The following is an 8356-nucleotide window of genomic DNA, read 5'->3' on the forward strand; positions in this document are numbered from 1 at the left end:
CGGTAAACCGGAGTCTGGATCCTGGAAATCATGGAGAACCATTCCGCCTCCTGGTAGTTGGAGGCGTGAAGGCTGGGGAGAGCTCTCCCGTTCTTAAATGTCATCGCTATAGGGATGACACGGGCAGAGATGAAAAAGAACTCCCGCTTCCAAGACCGAAGACTGCGCTCGGTAGCGCAGATCTTCAAACCCTTGATCCGGGTGACCAGGGTGTACCAGCCTTGGATGCACCTCCAGGAGTAGAAGGTCATCAGGCGGTCGACGTGGGGATCCACGCCAAGAATGAGGCACACCCACTCAAAATGGCGGATCTTGGCGATCGCCATTGGGTGTACCTCCGTCAGGTGTACACCGTGTCTATCCAGAACACGGTATACAAACTTCGTCAACGGGAACCTAAGATTCCCATAGACGAAGAAGGCGGCATATACCCCTATTTTGCCCTTGGGGGCATCGTACACCGTCTGGTGTGGCTCCGGAAACTCAAGCTCGAACGGCTCGAGCATGAACTTCCGGACGATGTACCGGTAAAGCTCGATGGGAAGAGCACACTGGCATTCGCCAGCAGTGCTCTTATCGTCCTTATCGGACGTAGACGTCGGGTTCTCGACATACAAGTCAGACTCCTCGACGGTAGCTTCTGGATCATGAGTAGACATGTTTTGGAGGTAAAGAACGACTTCAGGAGAATGCTCGACAGAAAGTTAGAGTATTCGCCGGAAATCGCTTAGAAGAAGAAGAAAGAAGTGAAAGTGTGGATTACCGTGAACCCTCTCCCCCTTTATATACTCATCGCAATGAATGCGATGAATTTAATGCGGAGGAGAGAGAAACGAGCTGGTGCAATGAAACTATGACACGTGGAAAAAGCAAGCTGGCAACAGCTGTTGACGGGACGCGCGCCGTAAAATCCGCACCCACGCGCCCGAAAAATCGCGCCCACGCGCCTGAAAAAGCGTCTGGAATGACCATATACTGTCACGTCGCCATAACTTCCTGCACGTCCTGACACGGTCAGAAGAAACCGTCGGACGACGTTTCAACAGTTTGGACTGTTCTTGTCCTTTCACCAACTCTTCGAATTTCAAAAAGATTCAAAAAGATTCAAAAGTAAGCGGGACTATACCCCTTACCTTGGCAACCAAGTAACTATAAGACAAGTGCGAGTACAGTGTCAAGGCAAAACCCTTCACATACTTAGCACCCGCAGGGAATGGATGCCAAGAATACCTTGGAAGTAAGATAACTATAAGACGAGTGCGGGTACAGTGTCAAGGCGAAACCCTTCACGTACTTAGCACTCGCAGGGAATTGAAACCAAGAAGGATCTTCTGGGCCATGCTTGCGGAAAGGGAAATAACATCCCCGCATAGCGGGAACGTTGAGAACTAGATTGTTTGAAGCTCCAGGATGGAATTGGTTCTTTAACATAATTGATCACTATGTTTAAAACTACCGAAACCTCGTGGAGAATCTACACAAGTGAAACTCAACGCTCCTGACTTGCGAGGAGGTTACACACCTACCCGCATCATACCCAAAGATCAGGCAGAAAAGTCGGGAATTTCTGCACGTGACATTAGGGAAACCGCGGGAAGAATCCCCACGGACAACCTTAAAACTAAATCCTTTTCAAAACCCCTTGCTTAAGTCCAAAGTTCACCTCACTTATTAACAATTCATGAGAAGAACATTGGACTGGGGGGACTTGAAGAGGTAGGTCCCAGCAGAGCCCAGTTGGACCCGCAAGACTCACCTTGAAGAGGGACGTCTGCGCAAGGACCAACTGGTTCCGCAGGACCCACCATGCTCAGAGATGAAGACCTTACGCGCAGTACGCCAGCTGTTCCCGCAGGGAAAGCCTCCCAGTGGTGAAGTACCCCACCTGTCCCCGCAGCTGCGGATACAAGCCATCAGGGAAGGCTACCCGCACTAATAGCAAGGCTATACGCACAAGGCACTAACTCAATAATTCAGTGTCACCTGAAGGAATGAGCAAGGCGGGAACACTCCCGCCCAAATGAGCCAGTCCGCATGCTTCTGGAAGATCTTTTGTACTATACCTGCCAATGTATGGACAAAATAGACGAGATCTGACCAAAGCAGCCCATGAACCAATCACAGGGTGACAGCTCACCGACAACAATACGAGGAGGAGCATGCTCTAGTACTGTTTGTCACTATTAGCCGCTGCCTACTCACCAACCCTTGTCGTGGCACGCACATAGCCTGCAGTTGGTGGAAAGGGAACAGTACACAGCCGGCCTTGTCACTATCAGCCGCTGCCTGCCCACCAACCAGCATGGCACGTGCGTAGCCCATAGTTGGTAGAACAGGAATATTATACAGCTGGCTGTACCTGCTTGGAAACCTACCTTCGGCTATAAATACTCCAACACCTTGGAACGGTAGGATCATCTGGTATTTTGCCTTCACTAGCTATTTCTCTCAATATACACTTATATTCAGAGCAATCTAGTCTGATTCTCACGCCGGAGGGTGGTCACAAGGAGGAACCCCCCCTTCTCAGTGACGAGCTCACGGTGTCTGTTTTGCAGGTCATCTGAAGAATATCCTTCTTTGCCGGACCTAACCCTCATGAGAAACATTACTTAACCCCCAGATTATCCATACTCTACTCGGGGTCAATTAGTGTTTCTTCAAAACACAACGACATTAATAATTACCTAAAATATCAAATCAACCAAGACCAAACATTACACCCAACATTTAAACTTTCAAGCCACCACCCCTTAAAAGTGCCACCATAATGATTCATTACTCGTATATATTTTAAACTTTAATTCCATGCTTCAACAAATCTATAATTACCATACGACGTGAAGGTACGTTTTAATTTTCAAACTAAATGCTCCCAAAATCTTTTATTAAAAGTCAAAATTAATAGATTAAAAATACAATTTACAACTATTATATATATATATAAAAAAGAAGTTTGGTGCGCTAACCAAGTGACGACATGAAACCTGTCCAAACAATTTTGATTTTCTTTTTTAGTATAGACAACCTAGCAAACGTAATGAGAACATACCTAATGTTAGTTTTTGTTTACGTAACATAAACAAACTGAATTCGTGTAAACTCATTGCATCAACGTCCGGGACTGACAATGCTAGGGTTTTGATGCCATTTCGTTTTTTTTTTGTTTTAGTTCCGGTACCATAACCAACGTAACGAAAACCGACGGGAAGCCAATTTTTTTTTATATTTTATTTTAGTTCTGGTACCGTAACGAACAAAAAAGAAACCGACCAAATTTGCATAAAGTTATTGCCTTTTGTTTTAGTTCCAATACCACCATAACGAAAACCGATCAACTGCCATTTTTGTTTTAGTTCTGGTATCATAAAAAATCAATCGAATTCACCTCGACTTGTCATCTTAACACTCGAGATACAACACGCCTGGTAAATTCCTAGCTAGTCATAAAACATAAACATGATGAACACAAAACGCCTAGAAATAAATCAATAATAATATTCAAATATCTGAAAACAAGTGTGGGAGATAGAAAATGAGTTGTTGAGCCAGGGGAATCAAAGTGTCTTTATATGATATCATTTCAGTGTCTTTGGGTTCTTGTAAAACAAAAGGTGGGCAATGCGCACAGTGGCGCAAATTACTCGTAAAGTACAACATTGGTCGCCATTCTTCCTTTCTTTCCCAACCCTCCGGCTATCCTACGCTTTCATGTCCCCTTCCGTTACACTTCCTTAAACTTAACCCCACTTCACTTCACATTTCACTTCAACTCCCACCGCCGTTCATGCCCACCTTGCTAACCTACGCCCTTCTTATTATTATTCTATCTTCCAGTCTGCTAACATGCGCCGACCGTGTATCTGAAACCGAGATCGATGCACTCTCCGATTTCAAGGCTAAAGTTTATGACCCGTTGGGTGCGTTGACCGGGTGGAACCGGTCAACTCCATCGGTTCCATGCGACTGGCGCGGCGTCGGCTGCTCCGGCGGCCACGTCACCGACCTCCGTCTGCCACGTCTGCAGCTACAAGGCGTAGTGTCTACAAAACTCGGTGATCTACGCATGCTGCGTAGGTTAAGCCTCCGGTCAAATAATTTCAACGGGAGTATTCCTTTTACTCTATCAAAATGTGATCTTTTACAATACGTGTTTCTTCAGTTTAACTCTTTCTCCGGCGAGATTCCGCCGGAGATTCTAAACATGAAAGATTTATTAATATTCAACGTCGCCGGAAATAAAATCTCCGGCGAGTCACCCAAACGTTTTCCGGCAACTCTCCGGTACATCGACTTATCGTCCAATTCACTCTCCGGCGAGTTACCCACCAACCTATCCGACTCACCGGACCTGCAAGTCGTAAACTTTTCACACAACCACTTCACCGGCGTAATTCCGGCGACGTACGGTACTTTACAAAACCTTCAATTCATCTCACTGGATCACAACAACTTACAAGGAACATTACCTTCAGCATTAGCCAACTGGGTTTCACTTACCCATTTCACCGCCGACGGAAACTCAATCGGCGGTGTAATTCCGGCAGGGTTAGCTTCGTTACCCAACCTTCAAACAATCTCACTCTCTCACAATAATCTCACCGGCGTAATTCCGGCGGCATTGTTTTGTAACAACACTTCGGTTAAGAATATCCAGTTAGGGTTTAATACCTTCACGGATATTATTATCCCACCGTCTGGTAATTGTCTCAGTGTGTTACAAGTTTTGGTTCTTCAAAATAATAATATTCACGGTAACTTTCCTTTGTGGGTTACTAATTTACCCACATTAACGGCGTTGGATGTTTCCGGTAACTATTTGTCTGGTGAAATCCCTAGTGGGATTGGTAAATTGAAGAGATTGGAAGAGTTGAAACTGGGTAATAATAGTTTAACCGGTTTGTTTCCTAGTGAAATTAAGGGTTTAAGTGATTTAAGGGTTTTGAATCTTGAAGGTAATTTGTTTTCCGGTGAGATTCCGAAGTTTTTAAGTGAGTTAATTGGGCTTAAGATGTTATATTTGGGTGGTAATAAGTTTAATGGTAGTATTCCTGTAACTTTTAGTAAACTTACACAGCTTGAAACTTTGAGTTTGAGAGATAATAATCTCACCGGAAGGTTACCGGAAGATTTGTTGTCAATGAGTAATCTTACGATACTCGATCTTGAAGGTAACATGTTTTCGGGTGAGATTCCGGTGAGTATTGGGAATCTGAAAGCGTTATCGGTTTTAAACTTGAGTGGGAACGCGTTTTCGGGAAACATTCCGGGTAGCATTGGGAGTTTGTATAAGTTGACTTCTCTTGATTTGAGTAAACAGAAACTCACCGGAGAGTTGCCGGTTGAGCTATTCGGTTTGCCTAATCTTCAACTGGTGGCTTTACAAGAGAATTCGTTTTCGGGTGATGTCCCGGAAGGTTTCAGCAGCTTGTTAGGGCTGCGGTACTTGAACCTGTCTTCGAATTTGTTTTCGGGTCACGTTCCTGCGACTTTTGTTTTTTTGAAGTCGTTGGTTGTTCCGTCGTTATCGAATAATAAAGTCTCCGGCGGCATTCCACCCGAGATTGGTAATTGTTCCGCTCTTCAGGTTCTCGATTTGGGTTCGAACAGTTTGAGTTCCGAAATCCCTGCTGATGTTTCGCGTCTTTCCCATTTGACCGAACTTGATTTGAGTAATAATAATCTTTTTGGTGAAATCCCACCGCAACTTTCTGGCATTCCGTCACTGAACTCCATTGTTCTAAACTCGAACCATCTTTCCGGAAACATCCCGGATTCGTTATCCCGTCTGTCTAACCTTACTTCACTTGATCTCAGTTCAAATGAGTTGACTGGTGAGATTCCGGAGAATCTTACAGCAGTTTCGAGCTTGATGTATTTTAATGTCTCAAACATGATCTCGAAGGTCCAATTCCGGAGGCGTTGGGGTCTAGATTCAACAATGAATCGGTTTATGCGGGTAATACCGGTTTATGTGGAAAGCCATTGGATAAAAAATGCAAAGGGACAACTAGTGGTAGTAGAAAAAGAATGATTTGGTTGATTATTGTAGCAGCTGCGGGTGCGATTTTCATGTCTATATGTTGTTGCTTCTACACATACAGTCTATTCCGATGGCGAAAACGGATTCAAGAAAAGTCGAAATCAGGCGAAAAGAAGAAAACGAGCCCGCAATGAAGCTCGGGGACTCGAAGCAGTGGTGAAAACGGCGGTCCGAAGCTTGTTATGTTCAATAACAAGATCACTCTAGCCGAAACGTTAGAAGCAACCCGACAGTTTGATGAAGAAAACGTTTTGAGCCGAACCCGATTCGGGTTGATCTTTAAAGCATGTTACAATGACGGAATGGTGTTATCGATTCGAGGCTTCAAAACGGGTTACTTGAAGAGAACGTGTTTAAGAAAGAAGCGGAATTGCTCGGGATGGTTAGACACCGAAACTTGACCGTTCTTCGTGGGTACTACGCGGGCCCACCTGATCTTCGGTTACTCGTGTATGACTACATGCCGAACGGAAACCTTGCAACACTGCTTCAAGAAGCATCGCACCAAGACGGGCATGTTTTGAACTAGCCCATGAGGCACTTAATCGCCCTTGGTATAGCCCGTGGGCTCGCTTTTCTTCATTCAACCTCCATGGTTCACGGTGACGTCAAGCCACAAAATGTACTGTTCGATGCGGATTTTGAAGCCCACATGTCTGAATTCGGGCTAACCCCACTCGCCACCACCCGATCACCCGAATCTAGCTCCAGTTCAGTCGGGACATTGGGCTACGTGTCACCCGAAGCAATATTAACCGGTGAGGTCACAAAAGAATCAGATGTCTACAGCTTCAGGATCGTTTTATTGGAGTTGTTAACGGGTAAGAAGCCGGTGATGTTCACACAAGACGAAGACATTGTGAAATGGGTTAAACGACAGTTGCAAAGAGGTCAAGTTTCCGAGCTTTTGGAACCCGGGCTACTCGAATTAGACCCGGAATCATCCGAATGGGAGGAGTTTTTGCTAGCTGTTAAAGTCGGGCTGCTTTGCACCGCGCCCGACCCGCATGACCGGCCCATGATGGCCGATATTGTGTTTATGCTCGAAGGGTGTCGGGTCGGGCCGGACATCCCGTCATCAGCGGACCCCACCTCGCAGCCGTCTCCTGTGTAGATCCGAATAAGAACCCACATTGACCTCAAAATAACCCGAGTTTGTTTTGTTTTGTTTAGACATTGATTTTGAATTTGATTGTAGTAATTGTAGTTTTTTAAAATATTTCATTTTAGGGGTTTAAGTTTTATTAATTGTGGGTGTGTTTTAGTTTTTATTTTTGTACATTGAGTCCGACGTGGACCATATGTTTAAGAAGGTAACATGGTGGTCAGTGGTGGGTCTGACAATAGAGCCGTTAATGAATAATAATCACAATTCATTTTTTTTATAATAATTATGCGCTCTACCCTACAAAATATTATTTATTTTTATAATAGGTTGATAATATAATATTGGGGATATCATAGCTGTCACTGTGACAAAACTTATTTGGCATTGAATTGCGGTCGAAACAGTCAAATTCTTGGAGTTTAATACTTTAATGCCACAGACTGTCACTGTGGTCTATATGACTTTTTGATTGTGACGAACATTGTTCGTAACGAATTGCATCATGAATATTAAATTCACAGACTATTCGGCGCGTTTTTTTTTGAACGATAAATTTCATTACAAACAGCACAACTAGCAAAAAGCTAGAGGCCAAAACAACACAGCTTAAAAGGAAAAGCAACACCAATCTTTCTAAGACACAAATTTAAATGACGATCTATTTTTAATCCAAGGATAGGCCAATGACTTGATCTTCTCCATAACATCTGAGAGCTTATACGAGACTCCTGAGAAAATGGCCTCGTTCCTCGTCTTCCAAATACACCAACAAGCCGTAATAATGATACCGAGCATAACTTTTTTCTTTTTGCAACACAACGGCGCCGTGGTGTGAAGATTAAAAAAATAATATAGAGTAGAGTATTCATTTTAAAAAAATAATATAAGCTTATAAGGTCACCTCTAAAAACATATTACGCAATAATCAATCCAAATCTAAGTAAGTGGCGTTGCCAGAAATTTTTCTTACGGGTTTGGAAAATTCTAGGGACTGACGACCGATTAATTTATTACCTAAATTTGGGTTTTCTACGGGTTCGATGCTGAAATTTCTACGGGTTTAATTCCAAAATACACTAATATATAACACTAAAACAAAATTTTGTTCGAGTTCGGTCGAACCGGTTCCCCTAAAGCTATCTACGCTCCTGATCTAAGTCATTGGGAGTGAAGATTGTCTGTTAGTGATTGATGCCACTCTTAGT

The 8356-nt window shown here is 43.8% G+C and overlaps 1 pseudogene; it reads left to right on the forward strand.

Annotated features, from left to right (window-relative positions):
- The first annotated feature begins 3511 nt into the window (after positions 1 to 3511).
- LOC143547954 (uncharacterized) lies at positions 3512 to 7306 on the forward strand (annotated as a pseudogene).
- The last annotated feature ends 1050 nt before the right edge of the window (positions 7307 to 8356 follow it).

The sequence above is a fragment of the Bidens hawaiensis genome, unplaced genomic scaffold, assembly GCF_021521415.1.
Source record: "Bidens hawaiensis isolate Kalapana, Puna unplaced genomic scaffold, B.hawaiensis_p1.1 tig00014897_1, whole genome shotgun sequence".
Lineage (NCBI taxonomy): Eukaryota > Viridiplantae > Streptophyta > Magnoliopsida > Asterales > Asteraceae > Bidens > Bidens hawaiensis.